The sequence below is a fragment of the Cricetulus griseus genome, chromosome 2 (assembly GCF_003668045.3).
Source record: "Cricetulus griseus strain 17A/GY chromosome 2, alternate assembly CriGri-PICRH-1.0, whole genome shotgun sequence".
NCBI lineage: Eukaryota > Metazoa > Chordata > Mammalia > Rodentia > Cricetidae > Cricetulus > Cricetulus griseus.
In genome coordinates this window covers 358147423-358168538 of record NC_048595.1, presented here as the reverse complement: position 1 = coordinate 358168538, position 21116 = coordinate 358147423, and the positions used below count along the sequence as shown (strand labels likewise).

Below are 21116 nucleotides of genomic sequence, written 5' to 3'. Positions count from 1 at the left end.
CGGGCGGAGGCGCGACACCGCTGGCGACCCGGGAGGGGGCCGGCCCGGCGCCGCCTCCCGCTCGGCTGCGAATGGCCCGGCCACGGGGGGCGCTGTGCTCGCACAGGCCGCTCGTGTCCCTCCCTGCCCGCGTGGGAGCCCGGCGCTGCCTCTGCCCGGCGCGCGGAGCGTGGAGGAGGGCAGGGACTCCGGGCGGCACGGGCTGGGTGACGCGACCCTGACCGCCCCACGTTGTCCTTGGACGGCCCGGGAAGGCAATGTGAGCGCCGTCTCCAGAGTTGGGAACCGGGCTCAGAGCCCCGGGGACAGCGGGGCTGGGAAGGCCCCGGTGTCCAGGCGGCCTCAAGACTGGCAGGGAGGTGGAGGGAGCTGTTTTAGATGGGGATGCTGCTGCCTCGGAAGGACAGAAGGAAGGTTTCCCAGAATGAACATCCCCCTAGGGGTTTCCAGGGACGACAGAGATCTGTGGCCCCTTGGGGAAAATGCACAGGGTGGCTGCCCAGTAGGCTCCTGGGCTAGGGTTCTGGGGTGCTCCATACTGGCTTCCAGCTTTTGGTAGCAATGTGCAACTATTTATTCATTTAAAACCAACCAGTAAATCTGCCTTTAAATTAGAAAGAAAAAAAAAAAAAAAAGGAGAGAAAAGAAAATCTGTTCGGCTGTGTTATAATACGTCCCCAGTGATTCCCTGATACATTAGTTGCTGTGCTGAGACTCTTAACCTAAAACTAAACAGCTTGACAAAGCCAGCATCACCCAGCATCCCAGCATAGTGTACGGAAAAAAGGGTCCAAGACAGTGAAAGAAAAAGGATTCACAGAAGGGCGGGGCTGGCCTCGTGGGCATGTGACATGTGTAGTCACCAAAAGCCCAGCTCATAGCAGGGCCTGCGCATGCTTTCGCAATCAGTTCTTGCCCTTTTTAAATTTTTTCATTTATATATTTTAAATTTTATTATTTTACGTTTATGGATATTTTTGACTGTCTGCATGTCTGTGCACCATAGGCTTGTCCGGCGCCCCCAGAGGCCAGAAGAGGGCGTTGGGTCTCCTGGATTAGAAGTTTGTGAGCTGGTATGTGGATGGTAGGAATGGAACCAGGGTCCTCTGGAAGAGCAGCCAGTGCTCTTAACTGCTGAGCCATCTCTTTCTTCAAATCCCAGTCTTGCTCCCTTGAAATAATTAACTTCTGAACAAGGGGTCTTGGGTTTTCATTCTGTAGCAGTTAAAAAGTAGTTTGTTCTACTTGTATCTTCACATTCGCCTTTTGAAATAAGCATAATGAATTAAAGTGATGTATTATTTAAGATGGTGAGCTATTTTAAGCTTAGGAATGAACCCATTCCCTCATATTATCTCTGTAAGGCTCAGGTTAACACTTCATTTGAAGCTGAGGCAGAGGCAGGAGGATTGCTGTAAGTACCAGCAAGTCTGGACTGCATAATGAGTTCCTAGCTTGCTAGGAATATGTAGGGAGACCTCACCTCAGAAAACTAATTAAATAACAAACTAGTAAATAAAATAAAGAGCTTGAGACATTAACTTTCTGATGCAAGTTTTTTATTTATTTATTTATTTTAACTTTATTTTTCAAGACAGGGTTTCTCTGTATAGCTTTGGAGCCTATATCCTGGCACTAGCTGTTGTAGACCAGGCTGGCCTTGAACTCACAGAGATATGCCTGCCTCTGCCTCCCGATTGCTGGGATTAAAGGCATGTGCCACCAATGCCCGGCCAAATTATTTACTGTAGTGCAAGTATTTACAACTGTATTGAAAGTATTAAGTATTTTTGTATTTGATGCCTTATGTTCCCTTCAGTTCTATACACTATGAACAAGGCCCAAAAAAGTAGGAGACTGTGGTGATATATTGTTTATGATTTGTTAAAGCCACTGGAGATCGAAATAACAAAACAGCCATACTAGTTAGCCATAGGAGCCAGGCATATACACCTTTAATCCCAGGACTCAGGAATAAGAGGTAGACGGATCTCCGTTAGTTCAAGGCCACACTGACCACACTAAATTGATCCTAAAAGAAAGAGCTCACACAAAGGTGATCTCAGCACTGGGGATCACATGCCTTAATCCCAGCACTAGGGAGGTGGAGATAGGAGTGATATGGCTATGTGGAGAAAGGAACAAAAGGAGGAGGAGACAGGAACTGAGAGTTTTTGCCTCTGAGGATTTGTGGAGACAGCATTGCCATTCTAGCTGGGAAGGGGTAAGATCCACTGGCTTGGCTGCTTTGCTTCTCTGATCTTCAGCTTGTAGCTTGAACCCCAATGTCAGTCTCTGGCAACCAATTTACAGGCAACCAATTTACCTGCAGCTCCATGAAACCCCAAATTACATCACCTGTAATTAAAACAAAACTTTGGTAATCATTTATTGAGTTGGATATGTCAAACAGGTACCTTGAAAAGAGATTTTCCAGCAAAACAGGAAGTTCTTGTGTGCAGGACTCTCCTCGGGAGCAATTCCTGAAAGACATGCTTCTGTGGAGTCCGTTATTAAGCTAACCATAGGAAAAGGGTACAGGTTATTTAAAGAACTTCACTGGGAAAGATTTCTGTGCTAAAGCAAATATGGGCTGGTGGTTTACCCATTCTGTTAGTCTAGCTTTTCAAAAGCTCATTTCAATTAAAGTGATCTAATTGTGCTGACCTCTGTCTGGGCTGTGAATTGGTGAGGTCCTTGATCAATGCTCCCAAAGGCCACTTTGCTCTCACTGGTCGCTGGACCAGGGCTGACACATCTCAGCTGCTTCAGCAAATGCACACTCAGGGTCTGAAGGGGATGGTGAGAAAAACCAATCAAAGGCCATCATCCTTGCCTATTTTTAACTGTATCTTTAATGAGTGAGTTAGTGTCATCTTTGATTAAGGCAAAAAATGCTTTTTTAGACTTGAAGCAAAAATGAATCCCAGTAACACCAACGCAACTTAAAGAAGAGGGAATGGGACATTTAATCTGTTTTTTTTACACTGAAGAATCACCATCAGGATTTGAGAAATGGCTCAGCGGTGAAGAATGTGTCCTCTCTGGAAGAGGACCCCAGTTTGGTTCCCAGCAACCACATCTGGTGGCTGGCCACTACCTGCAACTTGGGATCCCTGGATTCTAGTGGCCTCTTCTGACCTCTGCAAGTACCTACACTCATATACACCAACCCTCTCATTATTAAAAAGAAAATAAATGTTTAAAAAATAAAATCATAATCAGGTAATAGATTTAAAAGGAAGACTTGCTCCTCCCCTCTTGTAAACATAGTTGTCATGTCAACAATAGTTCCAAAATGTAAGTGATGGTGTGCATCTCTTACTGTCACTGCTTCTTGTGTCTGTCTGTCCGGCAGTTGTCTGGCTTCTTGCCTTGGGTGTGTCCCTGTCTTTCTCCCTCATTTTCTCCTCTGGTTCCTCCCTTTCCTAGCCTTCTCCTACTATTTTTCTCTGCCTGTTGCTTAGGGCCTGGCTACAGCTCCCCTACAAGCCCTGCCTACCATTTCTCTGCCTAGCTATTCGCCCTTCAGCTCTTTATTAGACCAATCAGATGCCTTAGGCAGGTAAGGTGAAACAAATGCAACACAACCTTCCATAATTAAACAAATGCATCATAAACAAATGTGACATACTTTTACACGGTTAAAGAAATATAATGCATCATAAACAAATGTAACAAATCTTTGACTAGTTAAAATAATATTCCGTAACAATGGTGATAAGTAGGAAGTCTTCTAGATTATGCAGAAACTGAAATATTCCAACATTACATCAGTTAGATTTAGAAAATATTGTCTTCGGAAAGGTACATCTTTATTTTATATTTATAAAGCCTTAGATTTGATCACTTTTAGCCCACTATCATTACAAGGTTTAAAGACACTACATTGGTCAGATAACAGAAAAAAATTCCTAAAAGAGAATTTGCTCAATTATCAACAGTAGCTGCATCTGCATGGCATAAATATGAGCAAGAATTATTTACCTTTTACATTTCTACATGTTTAACAAAATGAGCATATATAAATCTATAAAAAAGAATGTTTTAGAAGATAGAAGGTTGGAATGAGAATGTTCCCCATGCAATCTGATGTTTGAATACCTGGTCCCAAGTTGGAAGTTCTCTTTGGAGAGGTTGTGAAATATTGGGAGGTAGAGTCTTGCTGGAGAAAATATATCACTGGGGGTGGCATTTGAGTGTTTAAAGTATACCTCCACTTCCTGTTAGTTCTTTATTTCATGCTTGTCTTTGGCAATTCTGTTTCTCAGCTATTTGCTACTATGACTGCCTGCTACCATGCCTTTCCACCATGATGGACTCCAACCCCCTGGAACTGTAAGCCCAAATAAACTCTTCCTTCTCCAAGTTACCTAGGTCATGGTATGTTATAACAACAGAAAAGTAACAAACGCTAAGGTATTTATAAAACATTGGAGGCAGCATTGCTTTCAGAGTAAAGAAAAAGTTATTGTTTGAAAAAATAGTCTCCTAAATGGCTAGTAATATTATTTTATTGCATAAGGTTACTATTAGGCCTTCACATTTTAAAATAAACTTTTATTTAAATTAAAAACAGTCTTATTTTACATACCAATCCCAATTCCCTCTCCTTCCCATCCTCCCATGCCCCCCACCATCTCTCCATTCCACCCCCCCCCATCCACTCTTCAGGGAGAGTGAGGCCTCCCATGGGAATCATCAAAGTCTATCACATCATTTGGGGGAGGACCTAGGCCCTCCCCACTGTATCTAGGCTGGGAGAATATCCCTCCATAGGGAATGGGCTCCAAAAAGCCCATACATGCACTAGGGATAAATACTGGTTCCACTTACCCACTTTGTTTTTTCAATCCATAGTCTTACTATGTGGTTTTGACTGGCCTCATACTCATGATCCACTTGCCTCCCAAGTGCCGAGACTACCAGCGTGTCCATCTGTAGTACCATATTTTTTAATAAACATTTAATGCAAAAGAATAAATGTCACATACATGTCTGGCTTACCTTTCTTTTCTGAATCAATATTAAACATGTAAGTTCAAATTGTCCCTCGACACACTTGCTGCAAGCGACAGACTAAAACATTGTGCTTCAGATTAATTCAGTTTTGGAGCTATGAGATTGAGATGTCCTTGACTTGAGGGGTCCAGTGGCATCAGACTGGGATGGTAGTGATGAAGATGGGTTGGCAGCAGATGCCATGCAGGCTTGTGTGTCCTGGACTTATGGAGTTACCTACATCTGTCATCATAATTATACTGCATCCTGTGTTTAGCATAACCAAATTAGCAGTTAGTGCTGATGGAAGACTTAGTCCAGAGATTGATGCCTGCTATTCAAATGAGGAAGACTTAGTCCAGAGATTGATGTCTGATATTCAAATGAGGAAGACTTAGTCCAGAGATTGATGCCTGATATTCAAATGAGTCGTATGCTCCCTAAAATAGAGTAGACCATACATTCAAGTCTTAGAGTTCTGCAGCTGGGCCTGGTGCCAAGTGGCTCCATAGCTGATTTCAAATGGGAGGAGAGACAATTTCTGTATACTGTGCTCGTGGAAGTATCAGCCTATTGATGAAGGTTACTGCCCGGGTCTTAGTGGCCAGACACAAAAGGGAGAATGTTTGCTTCTTCCCAACTGGAAACTTTACTCATGCCATCCCTGTGTTGTTCTAGCCCAAAGCCTGATAATTAACCCGAGGGAATGATCAAAATTATGTTTTGTGCTCCCAGCATGTACCAGGTAGTTGGAGGCAGGAGGTAAGTGGTAAATTATCCCAAATTGAAATTTGTAGTAGATAAGCCAGAAGCAGTCAAATTAAGCCTGATGAGTTACAGTTCCCACTTCTTTAATATATTTAAGGGACCACACAGATGCCTCAAACTGCTGTGCTATTAAAAAGAATGGGGACGATTTTTTTACCCCATGGAGTGATTTGCAGAATAATTTGTTAAGTGAAAAAGCAACGTGCCAAAGCACAAAATGGCAGGTAGTTTGGGTGCTTAGAAGAGAGAGAACTATGACTGTGGATGTATTTATATGCATGTGAGCCTGCTTTTATTTGCAAATTGCTGCTGGCAGAATAAGTCCAAGAATATTTAAATGTGTGAGGGAAGAAAAGGACCAAGGTAGAATGGATAGAAGACAGGATTCTCTAAGCAGACCATATTGTCTGATTTAGGCTTTGGAAACCTCCCAGTCTTATACATCGAAAAACCAGAATCAAAAGAAAAGGAAACAAAACAAATCATGGATACAAGGCAAAGACATACAAGTTTTTCTCTTCTTTATTCTGTATTTTTTTTTCAGAGGAAAGTATTTAGGGCAACTTCAATCAAAACTCAGTTATATGCTTTGTGTGGCATTTTGGATTTGCATTTCTCTGTAACTGCTAAACAGTAAAACCTTTGGAGAAAGTCTTGCTAGGTTAATTATACAACCTGTTGACTTTGCATATTGGGTGACATATTATTACTTGTCATATATTAATGAAATCAATTAAAATAATTATTTAAGATTATTAAAAATAATTAAAATGATATGTTAACATATTGGATTATACATTGTTCACTCCTGCCCATTAAAAGAGGTCTGAAGACAAAAGTCAGTTTGGGGTAGATTCTACTAAATTTGCTCAAAGATGTCATCACCAATGGCAATGGCTTTGAGAACTTTGGAGGTGAGATACATTAGCTGATAAGCTGCTGTTGCGCTCATCTGGAGAAATGTAAAGGACTGGCTTATGGAATTCCATCTGGCTCTGTAGTCCTTAGTCCCCCCACCCCCACCTTGGGTTTATTGTTTTTTAAGTTCTTTGAAAGTAGCATGACTTTTTGCAAAGATTTGTTTTGTAACTCACTTTGATCATTTGTTTTCTGTTTTGTATTTGACCAAAAAAAAAAAAAAAAAAAAAAGCTGCCTCAGTCCTTGTTTCTACTGTATAATTCTGCACAAAATATTATATTGTCTGATTTGGGATTTGTGTGCAATAGCTCTTTAACCATCTCTTACTTCTTCCCCATACCCTAAGATAATAATAGATATAGAAACATTTATGTTTTAATTGAGTATTCCTTGATTTTTTTATTTATGCTTAAGCTCCAGTGTAACAAAGTATTGTCTCTTCCATCATGTGGTTAGTGCCGATCAGGCTTTATAGTCTTGTGTTAACATATAGGGGTCCTTGGGGTTCTGACAGTGTACACCCTCAGACGCAGCCACTAAGAGCATCACATGTACACATTCACCATGTTCCCTTATAAAAGGGCCCTGCCATCTCTCTCTCTGCTTCTCTGCCTGTCTGACTCTCTGTCTCTCCCTTTTTCTACCCCACTCTCTTTCCTGCTGCTCCTGTCTCCAGAGACCCCTCTTCCTTCCTCCCTTTTCCCATTCCCTTCCCCCCCTAAAAAAAAAATCCCTCCACAAGAGCTCTGTTGCATAGCATCTTTCTCTTTCATGCTGCCTCTTAAAAAATACAACAGGAAGACTTTCCTGTTTCCACAGCTTTTCTCTTAAGAAAGAGAAAGAAAGACAAATAAGGGCTCTTTGGCTTGGCACTGCGTTTCAACCTGATTTGCTTTCCTTTTTCAGAGCTACCAACCCCGCTAGAATTGTGTCAATTCATTAGATGAGTGGGGATGCCATGCCAATTTTATACCACACAGGTCATCTCTATATTCCTAAACTCCACAAGAGAACTTTTTATACATGAAATTATTCCTGCTTTCGATGTGTTATCTCCCTGTCAATTACATGGTTTTGCTTGTGACTAACTAGATGGACAAGGTGCTAATGAAACCACTCTTCCATGGCTCTTTGTAGACCAGTTAACTTTGTTATAGTTCATCTTGAAGCATCTTGTGAGTGTCTAGAGTATGCTAGATGTATGCTAGATCCTGGGTATATGATGGTGCTGGACAAAAACACAGTTCTTTTCAGATGAGGAAAAATGAATGATGTCTCTTTGATTACTCCTATTCAATGCTCAGAGATAATACTAGTCAATGCAATTGGTATGCGAAAGAAATAAAAGCTACACATTTAGGGAAATAAAACAAAGAAACCCTAATTTTTGAAGCAGGTAAATACTTATAATGCCATGACTCAGGAGGCTGAGGTAGGAGGCTTCACAGAGAGATCCTGCTGTAAAAGAAACACCCAATTCTTTATTTGCAGATGATGTGATAATTTACAGAGTCCCAAAACTTCTAAAAGGAACTGTCAGACTAATATGTGCACTTATCAAAGTCATAGAATTTGTAATCCCAACAGTACTTAGGATGTAGAAGCAGGGGGACCTTAATTTTGGGGCCAGCCAGGGTTAGTTATAAGATTACCATCTTAAAACAAGAACAAAGCCAGAAATGGCAGCTCATACCCCAAGCATGACCACAAATTCAAGCATAACCTGGGCTACATAGCAAGTTTCAGGTGACCCTGGGCTACACAGTGAAATTTTATGACACAAAGGAAAAGTAAATTTAGAGAGAAGCACCATATTCATTTTACTTTTATCACAGTGTATATTCATAATTATTTTACTTTGTTATTTTAATACATTCCTGTACCTAATTAATAATTAAATGCTATCACAAAAATATATGTATGTGAAGGAAGAATCAGTGTACATAAAGGTTGGTGCTATATGAGGTTGCAGGCAGGCTTTCACCAAGAGCCTTTCCTGTGTGTGTAGAGAAGGACTCCTGTTTGCGCACAGAATATTCCATGGATTTGTAGTTTCTTGGATGCTCTGCCTTAGAATCTCCTGGCCATTTTGTACAAATGAAATTCCAGAATGAACCCTTTCTGGAGTCTGGGTCACAGTCTGTGGATGAGGATGGAAACTCTTCATCTCAAGCATCCAAAGTTCAAGGACCCCAGCAAAACAATGAGGATCAGGGTTGGGGTACCACTTCGCTGAACACCATTAGAACACTTTGGATTATTTGCTTTTGGTTCCTCTTTGTATTAATGCCTCAACTTACACAGACAAATGTCTCATTCTCGCAGGATTATTTCAAGGGTTAATAGTATGATGCTGTATTCTATGACTTTGATAAGTGCACATATTAGTGCCACAGCACCCAACTTCAAAACAGCTAAATTGCCAGGGGATGTACTTCAATGCTAGAAGAGGCTAGAGGGACTGGCAGCATCCACAGCTGAGAGGGCAGGAGGGATCATAAAAGGCCAGCCAGTGGTTCTCAACCTGTGGGCCACAACCCCTAGAGTTGGACAACCCTTTTAACAGGGGTCAACCAAGACCATCAGAAAACACAGCCACTTACATTATGATTCATATAACCGTAGCACAATTACAGTTATGAAGTAGCAATAAAAAAATTATGTTTGGCGATCAACATAGGGCGAGGAACTGTATTAAAGAGTGGAAACATTAGAAAGGCTGAGAACCACTGAGCTAAGCCCTTTGTGAAGCCCACAGCAGAGCTTGAGAGCCAGCTCTGAGGAGAGAACCTGCAGGGAAGGCCCTGCAGCACCACAGCCCCGAAGCCTCATAGGATAGGTATGAATAGCATGGGTGAGAGAGCAAGCAAGGCCTGGGCTTGAGTCCAGAGCTCAAACAAGGGCACTGGGGAGCACACATGGGCGGCAGGCAAAGCATCACTGAGGCTAGGGAGAGACGTGAGGGCAAAAGTATTCACTGCCTATTTGTTATCGTTGATACAACTTGTGGATTATTTTCCTCGGCAAATGTGCTGTGCACACGGCATGCATGATGACAAGCAATCCGTGCAAGTCCCCATGGTTGGGATCATTTATCACCTCCATTCCATAGATAAGGAAACCGAGGAACAGAGAGCTTAGAGACAAACCCCCATCTGTTACTCACAGACTGGAATTACTTTACCAAGGCTGTTTCGCTTTGCATTCATTTGTTTCAGGCTGCTCTGTACAGAGGTCTTGGGAGAAGGGGCAGAAGTCAGACTGTGCCAAAGCTGCAGGCAGAGAGGCCAACAGCTGGAACAATGTTGGGACAGCTTTGACAGGGCCAGCACAGCCACGGTCTCCTAGGGCTGCATCATTGGTGGTTCCTTGGTTTGGTTGGGGGTTTGATTTTTATTCTTGTTATCACTAACTGTCAAGCTGATATAGAATCATCTGAAAAGGGAGTCTCAGTTTGACAATGGCCTTTATCAGGTTAGTCTGTGGGAATAGCCAGTGAGCAACTACTTTGTCTTCATTCATGTAGGAGGGCCCAGTCCACAGCGGATGACACTGTTTCCTGGGCAGGCAGTCCTGGGCTGTATGAGAAAGCCAGTTAAGCTGAATCAGCCAGCAAGCAGCTCTCTTTTGCCTTTTATGCTTTAAGTTTCTGCGTTAGTCCCTTCTCTGACTTCCCTCAGTGATGACCCGTGACCTGGAAGCATAAGTAAATAAATCTTTTTCACTCCCTAATTTGACTTTGGTCAGAGCTTTTTATCACAGCAACAGAAAAGAAACTACAACATTTTGGATCTTTTTTGCCACACCCACACACCCACGCTTTTTGTTTTTCAAGACAGGGTTCCCAGCTGGACGTTGGTGGCTCACACCTTTAGTCCCAGTTCTCTGGAGATCTCAGAGACAGGCAGATCTCTGTGAGTTTGAAGTCAGCCTGGTCTACAGAGCGAGTTCCAGGACAACCTCCAAAGCCACAGAGAAACCCTGTCTTGAAAAATCAAAAAGGAAAAAAAAAAGAGAGAAAGAAAAAAAAGACAGGGTTCCCTGCAACTCAGGCTGGCCTTGAACTTACTGTGTAGACAGAGATGACCTTGCTTGAACACCTGACCCTCCTTCAACCTTCCATGTCTTGGAATTACTACCTACCAAGACTGCAATGTAGTCTTTTTTCTTTTTTGTTTGTTTGCTGGTTTGTTTGTTTGAGATAGGGCCTCATTATGTAGCTCTAGCTATCATGAAACTCACTCTGTAGACCATGCTGGTCTTGAACTCACAGAGACCAGCCTGCCTCTGCCTCCCAAGTGCTGGGTTTAAAGGCATGCACCACTATTCCAGACTCCTACGATGTAATCTTTGTAGCAATAGTCCTAAGTTACGTGAAGGTATCTTTGCTGGTTCTTCTGGTACCATATATATGAGAATTCAGTTTAAATAGTTGGTTACACTTTGAATACAGGTTTTCTCTCCTGATACTCATGTTAGTATTAAGTTCCCATTGTGAAAATAAGAAGATGAAAAGTTTAGACCAACTTTGGTGTTTATAGATGACACTTTTGAGAAGAGGTAACGATGAGATGTGGTCATAGGTCTGGGCCTCTGCTGATTCCTTCTGGGCTCCCTGTTTCTTGCAACGATGTACCCTGTGATCATCTTGGGACTCTGACACAATAAGACCTTAATCAGACATAGGTGACCTCAATCTTGGACCAGAACTATGAACCAAAATCAACCTCTTTTCATTATAGGACACCTCGCCTCAAGCATTTCATTATAGAAATAGAAAACAGACTTACAGAAAACTGGCTAACTTAGACAAAGAGATTTATTATGAAGATACAGGCATGTTCTGTGGTACCCAAATGAAAAATCTTCAGAAGGGATGGGACTGGAACCAGGTAACAAAACATTCCTAGGACTCTCTCTCTCTGCATCTCCAATCACCATTTTATCCTCCTTCTCCTTCTCCTTTTTTCCCCTATTCCATCTTGCTATCTTCTACATTTCTGGTCCAAATCATGGACAGACAGCGACAATGCCCATCTCATGGTGTCATTAGGTGTCAGCAGGTGTGTTATACATAGTACCCTCCCCTTTGGCTTTGGAGCATTGTATACACACATCATACCATATGTAGGTTTTCAGAGACACTCTACCTAAGAAGGCCCAGCTTTTCTAGTTACAACTGCACACTCCACACTTGGAAAATAGAAGATCACACCCAGCCACTCAGCAACATTCAGAGCCCAACACCAGGGGCACAGACAATCTTGACTTTTTCCATACAAAGGAACATTAACCCTTTGATCATATAAATTTAATATTCCCTGGTTCTAGGAAACAGCAAGTGGATATATTTAGAACATACAATTAGATTATTATAAAAATCACTCCACTGAAATGATAATGGAATTAATTTTAATATATTTCCTTTAACCAAATATTTCAAGATCCTATTATAACATCTAATAAGTATGCAAACATCATTGAGGTGCTTTGCATTCTGTTTTGCTATTAGTGTTCAAAGCCTTGTGTGTATACATGTGTGCTTGGTCCTCTCCATATCTGTGGTTAGTTGGTCTTAAGCTCCATTCACCAAGGGCTTTGTGGTATTGGGATCCCATCTAGGATCATTCATTCTGTAGAAGGTGAGTACCTTTGCCTGGAGGAATAAACATCCTAGACACACTGTCTGGTTCTCTAAGCCCAGGTGCCAGCTATCTAGAAGCAGGGTTTGGGAAAGCCAACTGTGTGGTCCCAGGAGACTTTGTCTGCACCCTTTTCCACAGGAGTTGAATTGAGGATTAGTCTCTTTCTCTGGTAGTTGTACTTGAGAGGAGAGAGTGGTCTGGCAGGGTGAAGTTCTTGGATCCTACTATCTTGCTGCCAGGGTATGGAAACACAAGAGAGTGCAGATAGTTATTCAGTGGGTAGTCCTGCTTGTCCATGAAACTGTAAATGGTAAAAATAAGATTTTAGACTCTTGCTGGGCGTTGGTGGTGCACACCTTTAATCCCAGCACTCGGGAGGCAGAGGCACAGATCTCTTTGAGTTCGAGGCCATCCTGGTCTACAGAGTGAGTTCCAGGATAGGCTCCAAAGCTACACAGAGAAACCCTGTCTCGAAAAACACAACACAAAACAGCAACAACAACAAAAGATTTTAGACTCCTATTCCTGGATCCTTAGAGCTTGACCATACATGTCCCTGCAGGGTACAGACTGGGGTCACCACTAGAAGCAGCTGTCTTGGGAAGACAGCTCCTCAATAGACTGAGGTAGGAGCAGCATGAAGGCCTAGGTGAGGACTGGGCAGGGGTTAGGGCAGACAAGGAGTTGGGAAAAAACAAGGGTGAGATCACATGGCTACCGTAAAGCCTAGTGCCTCAGGAAGAGCCTTCAGGTGTGGTCAGACCCAAGGTGGCTGCCATGGCTGGGCTGTTTGAAGGGAGACTTGTTTTGGATGGAGATGAAGTGCCAAGCTGTTTGCTTTTCAGTGAAATGCCCCACCCAAGAATGTTCCAGTCATCACTCTAAAGACTCAGCCCCTCCAGAGAGGGTCTGGTTTCCCTGACTCAGTAACCTGGTCTCCCTCTGTCTAAGGACTCTGCCAATTTGTCTCCAAGGGTGTTTTGCCCATTGAGCCGATGGGACTGCCACAGGTTTTGGATTGGTACCAGTCCCTTTGGCCCTTGGTGTAGTAACTTTCCAGGCCTTTCCTGGCAGTGAGGTCACAGGTGGGCATTGGGTTTGAGCTTGACACTCAACCGGTCAGCCCCAGTAGCCAGAGCTGTTTGCACACAGCAGGTACTCATGAACTTGCTGACTGAGACCAGTTCGTCCCCTACCTGCCCAGAGAACTGGCTGCTGAAAGCTCCAGGCAGGAGGTGAAGAAAAGCACTTCTGTGTCTAGCAGGGACTTTGCTAAGTCCTTTAATATGTGTGCAGGTGTGTTGAGGGTGGGCTCTCCCAGAAGCCTACTCAGATCATGTGGCATTAGAGAGCAGAGCAGTCACTAGAGTTCTAGTCCAGTTTCTGTCACCTTTCCCAGGATTCACTTAACTTTCTCCCACAAAATTTTACACACTGAAGCTTATATAATCTCCAACTCAGCATAATAACCCTTAAAGGTTAGGTTGAATATGTTTTCTAAAAAACAGTAGTAAAGAGTAGAAGGACAACATTTAGGTCAAGAATGGCAGTGCATGGCTGCAATCTCAGTGGAGACGAGAAACTCAAGTTTGAAATCGCCTGGATTACCAAGAGAATTCAAGGTGAGCCAAGGCTAAATAGCCAAATCCTGTTTTAAACACAAGCAAACACAGCCTCGAGGAGGTGGCACACTCCTTGATTCCCAGCACTTGTGAGGCAGAAGCAGGTGGATGTCTGTGAGTTCTAGGCCAGACTACAGAGTGAGTTCCAGGATAGGCTCCAAAGCTACACAGAGAATCCCTGTCTCGAAAAACTAAAACCAAAACCAAAACCAAGCACATTAAATAATAGTTGGGGCTCTAGCTTTACTGTAGGGTACTTACATCCTGTAGAGGAGCTTCTACTTTCTATCCTCACCATAGCTCCCACCCTGCACACCCCCAAAAAGAAAGGCTACACACACTTCAGCATTTGAGAGTGAAGATAGCAAGGCTTTGATTTGGGGGTCTTCAGCAGGAGGGTGAGGAAGAAGGTTACAAGACAATGATGAGGCTTAAGAGCCAAGAACCAAAGCACACATAGGAAGAGGGACAGCTGTTCAAGGAATTGGGAGAAAAACAAGAGAGAATTCTTCTTTTTCTTGAAACAGTTTTACTTGTAGCCTTGCTGGCCTCAAACTCTCAGTCCCCCTTCACCAGTTTCTCCAAGGCTGGGGACTGCATTTGTGTACTACTACACCCTGTTTAAGGGATGCTTACTCTGACAGCCAGCGGAGAAAATGGCAAAGAACACTAGTAAGCCAAAGGAGCGAGGACTGGGAACAGACAGACCGCAATGCCCACATACACAGTCAGCAAGGTTGCTGTTCTCATCTTGGAAATGAGGAAGCTAAGACTCAAAGAGGCTGAGTAACTTGCTTGGATCGGAATCAGTGTGGGGTTCCTCAAAAATTAAACACATATGAGCTTCCATTGCCAGCACTGGCTTTTGTACAGAGTGTGTGACATCAGTGTGATGGAGAGACATCAGCACTTCCAGGTTACCGCAGCTGTGCCCTCAGTAACAGCGATAGAGAAGGAACAATGACAGCTTGAAATTTGCAGGCAAATGGACAGAACTAGAAAAACAAAAACAAAAACAAAAACAAAAAACATCCTGAGCGAGGTAACCCAGACCCATAAATACAATATGTACTCACTCATAAGTGGATATTAGACATAAAGCAAAGGACAACCAGCCTACATGCCACAACCCCAGAGAGCCTAGGTAACAAAGAGGACCTTAAGACAGACACGCATGGATCCACCTAGGAAGGGGAAGAGACAAGATCTGAGTAAATTGGAAGTGTGGGGGGTAGGGGGTAGGGTGGAAGGGGAGAGGGGAGGGAAGGGGAGTGAGGAAAAATGTATAACTCAATAAAAACAAAAAATACAAAAATGAATAAATAAATTATTTTAAAAAAGGAACCCCCTATCTATCAGCTGATGACTGGCTAAAGGATGGATAGTTGGAATACTATCCATCTTTTTATAATAACAAGGATGAACCCAAAGAACATTATAATAAATTAAATAAGCCAGGCACAGAAAAACATCTCATGGCACCACTTGACTGTGGAGTGTAAAAATGTTAATTAAAGAATTGGGAAATAAGATGGTAGGAGTGCTACTGTGTCAAAGAACATGAAACTTCAGCTAGCAAGAGGAATATGCCCAACAGATACAGAGCAGGTGAGTTGACTAATCAAGTAAAAACACCGTAGCTTGCTGTGCAAGTCTGAGGACCCCCACAGCGGCAAGCAAGAGCCAGAACTGACCCCCAAAGGTTGTCCTCTTCCCTCCATGTGTTCAACACACCCGCACTCATACATATTTCATACACACATACAAATAATAATGACAAAGATGTATTTTAGAACCAGGCATGGTGCTACACACTTACAATCACAATACTTGGGAGGCTGAGGCAGAAAAGTAAGGAATTCAAGGCCAGTGTTGGTTCCACAGAGACCTTGTCTCACTCTCCTAAATTTGTTACAAACCATGTATGCTTTATGCTTCAAAATTGGTAATAGCTAAGGCTGTTACACAGAGAAACCCTGTCTCAAAAAACAAACAAAACAAAACAACAAACGGTAAGGCAATGTTCTCACCACAAAAGATAAACGTGAGATAATGTGCATGTTAAATAATCTAATTTATCATTCCACAATATAACCATATACCAAAACAGCATATTGTACACAATAAAAATACACAACTATCTTAATCGTTTTTAAAGCTTAATTTTTTTTTTTCTTTTTGGTTTTTCGAGACAGGGTTCCTCTGTAGCTTTGGAGGCTGTCCTGGAACTCACTATGTAGACCAGGCTGGCCTTGTACTCACTGAGATCGCCTACCTCTGCATCCCGAGTGCTGGGATTAAAGGAGTGTACCATCAACATTTTTTTTTTTTAAAGGCATGGTCTTTTGTTGCAGAGGTTGGTTTGACTTTTGATCCTCTGCCTCCTCTGGGGTTATTAGCATTTGACACGAATCCAGCTAATACAGTTTTTTTTTTTTTTTTCTCTTGTTTCTTGGCCATAGGCTCTTCAATCTGGATTGGAACTCATTGTATGTGCTGGCCTTGTGTTAGTGACAATCCTCCTGCCTCAGCTTCCCAAGTGCTGGCATTATAGATATGTAAGCATACTACATGCATGAAGGTGTCTACAAAGGCCAGAAGAGGGTATCAGATCCCTTGAAAGTAGAGTTACAGATGGTTGCCAGCTTCTCAATATGGAAGCTGGGAATCAAACCTGGATTGTCAAGAGTAGCAAGCGCTCTTAGCCACTGAGCCATCTCTCTAGACCCTTAAAAATAATTTCAAAGGAATTTTTTTTTTTTTTTTTTTTTTTTTTTTTTTTTTTTTTACAATGCTGGGAATGGACTGCAGGTTTTTGAGAATGCTCGCAAGAGCTCTACCACTAGACTATGTGCCTTGCTTATGTTTTAGTGTTAAAAGCTGTGGTCAGAACTCAAACTCAGGTTCTCCAGCCACCAAGGCTCCCTGCTGTTTGACCTAGACTACTGGGCTCACAGTGTCCTTCCTATTCCCAGTTTATGAGTCCTGGGCCTTTTACCCCAAATGCTGTGAAAACTGTGGCTATGGCCGGGCTTCCATTGGGAGGATGGCTGATCACTGCAGAACGTTCTGAGAGAGCTTCAAAACAGGGCTGGGGAGAGCATAACCCACTGTGATTCCGTTTCAGCTCAAGATTGCTTGAAAAAACTTTCATCAGAATGAGAGAGGGGAAGGGTTCAAAATAAAAGTGTTTGTACCAAAAACTGCAGGGTAGGATTTGAGGCCACACTCAGATTGCAAGCTGTAGTGCAGAATTCGGGTGAAATCTAAACTCTTTGTGTTTAGTTCCTTCTTCCTTTTCCTCTTTCATGCTTAGTGCACAGTTTTTAAAAACACCAATTAGAATACTATCAGGTTACCATAATAATCCTAAACCCCATCGCATGTTATGGAGTTCTCGAAAACTATTCTGTATGGGAGGCAGTTTCTTCTTTGAGAACAAAGTAGCTGAGGAACTTCCCTGCTTCACAGATATTTTCAGGCTGGGTGTTCTTAAAATTCCTCAATATTCTGAACATAGATGTTCAAATCTGGGATTTTTCAAACCAAAGCTGAGTGGGCTTAGAATATTTTGTACAGTCTATTAGTATAGCAAAGACTTCTTAAAGGCATACTTAAAACACGAATGACGATTTATTTTAGCTTAAATTCATTTCATCAGGACACATAACAGATAATTGAAAATTTAGTGACTTAAGGCAGTTGGATTATTTTATTCTCTCACAGTTTGGGGGATCTGAAGTATAAAATAAGGGCCATGCACTCCCTGAGGGCTTCAGTGAAAACTGTAGCCTGCCTCTTTCAACTTGATGTGGCTAGAGGTCTTCTTGGGGTTGGCCACAGAGGCCAGACAATGCTTGTCTTCACATGCCTTTAGCTAGATCTCTGTTAAATTGCTCCCTCCCCCTGTTTTCTGGGGAGGACATTTGTGAGGCACCCTTAATGCCAGGAAGATCTTATCACCAGACCCTAGCTTCATTGATTGCAAGCATTCCTTTTTAGAAATAATGGTCACAGCTGGGTGTGGTGGCACACACCCTTAATCCCTGTACTTGGGAGGCAGAGGAGGGAGGCTCTCTGTGAGTTTGAAGCCAGCCTGGTCTGTATATCAAGCTCTGGGACAGCGAGGACTACAGAGATACCCTGTAGTTAAGTAAAATAAAGTAAACAATAGTCACACTCACTGCTGGAGGTAGAGGACTTAATGATCCCATTAGGGGAGTCACCATCCCCACCATTGTACTGCATTCGAGAGGAAAGAGGTGAGAAAGGAATTGGTCCTTTAAGTTAGACTTCCTCAGACATCCATGTCTGTGTTGTGCACACCACCATCTTTACAGGCACATAGGCTGAGCAGCCCTAATCCCAAACGCCTGGGACCAGAAGTGTTCCTGGTTTGGGTTTTTCTTGGGTTCAGGAAAACTGAATGGATTTTACTGGTTGAGGCTTTCCGACCACCAAAAGTGACATGCTCCCAAACTCAAAGCTGTTCTTTGGTGCTGGGCCTCAAGTCCAGGAAGCACGAGGTACCACTGAGCCACACTGCTAGCCCTGTAGAACCCACTCCTGTTTGCCTCCTCTACTGTCTTCCTTATTACTTTTAGTTGGGGACTTGCTGTGTCATTCAGGATGACTTCAAATTTGTAATCCTCCTGTCTTATCCTTGTAAGTCCTAGAATTTTAGGTGTGTGTCACCATGCTGGACCCCAAATTTAAAATCTTTAAAACAAAAACAGGGCCTCTGGTAGCTCAGACTGGCTTTAAACTCACCTTTGTAGATGAGGCTGGCCTGGTTCTTCTGCTTCCAATCCCCAAATGCTGAGATGATAAGTGTGTTAACCACACTCAGCTTAAATTACTTGTCGAGCACTGTGCTATCATCTCAGTACTCAGAAAGTTCTGGATGGCCTTGGAGACAGACGGCTTAGTTCCTAAGTACTTGCTGGGAAAACACCAGGACCCAAGTTTGGTATCCAGATCTCACATAAAGAAGCTAGTCATAAAAAAAAAAAAAAAAAAAAAAAAAAAAAAATGCCTGTCCTAGGAAGGTGGAGACAAGATCCTTGGAGCTTGCTGGCCAGTCAATCTAGACAAATCAGTGATTTTCAGGTTCCGTGAGAGAGCCTGTCTGGAAGTGTAAAACGGAGATCATTTGAAGAGGATACTGAGGTCAACTTGCAACCCCCACGGGCTCATACTTATGAATATGCAATGGTATGCAAACACAATCCAAATAATAAACATTCAGAAAGGCTTATGGGAGCAGCTGAGGAGTAGTAGCTGATGCCACTCACTATTTGCTCCCACCCTGTGGGTCTCTGGGTCCCACAGCAGAGTGGGGAGAGATTTCCTGGGATCAGGCATTCCTTGCTGGAAAGTGACCACCAACAACTGGCTCTGTGACCCTGACAGCTTTCCCCAGCCCAGTCTCAGTCTCTTCATGGCACCCTCTGAGGCATAAACAGACGTGGGAATGTCACTGGGAAACCATGAGGTGCTGACTGCAATGACTCTAGCACACTGACCAGGTGATCTGACAAATGTTAATGTCCCTTTTGCTCACATAGAGCAGATGCCTGTATTCCCTTTCTGATGCGACTCTGCTTTGGGTTGTAGCCCCTGGAGCTCTGCAGCTTCAGAGGAGCTGGCCAAGCTCCTTATTTCTTATCTCTGGGAACCAGGCTACCAAAGGCCCTGCTCCCTAAGGATGCTTCCAAGTTCACTAAACTCAGTCCCTTACTGTGATGCCCTTTCTCACCTGCTTGTTAGAAACCCCTGTGATTTCACAGTCTGAATAATTCTACTTAGCTTCCCGAGACCTGGAACAGGCTTAGTCCCTACCCTTAGGACAATACCCCAGGTAATGACTTAAATGCCTCTGAGCATGCCCAGAGTTGGGCTTCCAGTAGGTTGGTAAACTGGATTTAACGTGCAAAGAACCAAAGTTTGTGAGGAGTAGACCTGTTGTGCAGTTTATGGACTGAGTATGTTATTGCAGCTTCAGGTAGAAATTAAGGCCCCAGAGCCAGAAACAGCTCTTGTCCTGGGTGACCAGTTAATCTGGTGATTCTGGGTGACCAGGAACTTGAGTGGCCCATATGGAATCCTCTTCTTAGCTGTGGCATGTCATGGGCTTTGGGATGTCACGAAGGAACACTAACTTGAGCCTGAGTGACCCAGGCAACCCATCTAAGGTCTCTGAGCTCTCCTATAAAAGCACAAACAATAAGCCAGAAGTTACAGGTTATTGGAAATATCCAAGTCTTGGTGGGGCAGTGGGTTCTGCAAGTGATGTAATAGGGCAGTTACAAGTCCCTAGGGAAGAGCCCTTCTGTCTGTGGGCAGCTGTCATACACACAAGAGTAATAAATGTGATCAAATGATGACTAGGAATTGAAGCCTTCAGGGAAGGCTTTGAAGTTCATCCTCTCCGGTGTACTGGTCTTTTATTGACGGAGTTGGGCTAAGGTAGAGCTTCTCATCTCTTAGTGTACTTTCTTTACCCATTGCCCTGGGGAACTTAAAATATAGATTTGCCATCAGCCCTGTGGCTGCATCCAAGTTCCCTTGTGATGCCATGGTACTCACCAGAGGCCCTAACACAGAAGCAAGGGGCTCAACTAGGAGCCTGTCGCCCAGACACTAGGATGTCCTCAACAGCTTTGTGAAGGATCTACTGAAAGCTGTCTGCTGCAACCTTCTCCCCCCCCTCCTAACTAGAAAAGTACATCTCCTTCAGGTCAGGGTCAGCACTGGAGAGGTTTTTCTCTAGCAGGTTCTTCAATCAATAAACAGGCTGACAGAGGGTGATAGGAGAGAGTTCAGGCACCAGACTTTAACCTGCATGTGCTAGACACGGCGCTGGCACTTGGTCCAGTTCTCATCTGACAGCCTCTATTCCCTCACATCCCCAGAGCCCTCACCTCCTCTGTGAGGTGCCTCCTCACTCCCTTTCCTCCCATGACTCTCTTTGAAGGATAATGTGGAGAATTTGACTCAGTCTTGGGGCAGGGAAGGGGGTGTGTCTCACAAAATCTGTGGCTCATACACCTTACTCAGGAATAGTTACAGTTGCAAATTACAGCTCTAGTAACCAAACTACCAATAGTTCTACAATAAATTACAGGTTCATTGAAGCTAAAGTCTTGTTGCTAATCCCCA

The 21116-nt window shown here is 43.3% G+C and overlaps 1 long non-coding RNA gene across 1 annotated transcript; it reads left to right on the top strand.

The window, feature by feature from the left end:
• Window positions 1-26: 26 nt before the first annotated feature.
• On the top strand, window positions 27-3650 carry LOC118238403. The gene is made up of 3 exons (XR_004768585.1): window positions 27-259; window positions 1007-1073; window positions 2994-3650. It is a non-coding gene; the product is annotated as an uncharacterized LOC118238403 (long non-coding RNA).
• The last annotated feature ends 17466 nt before the right edge of the window (window positions 3651-21116 follow it).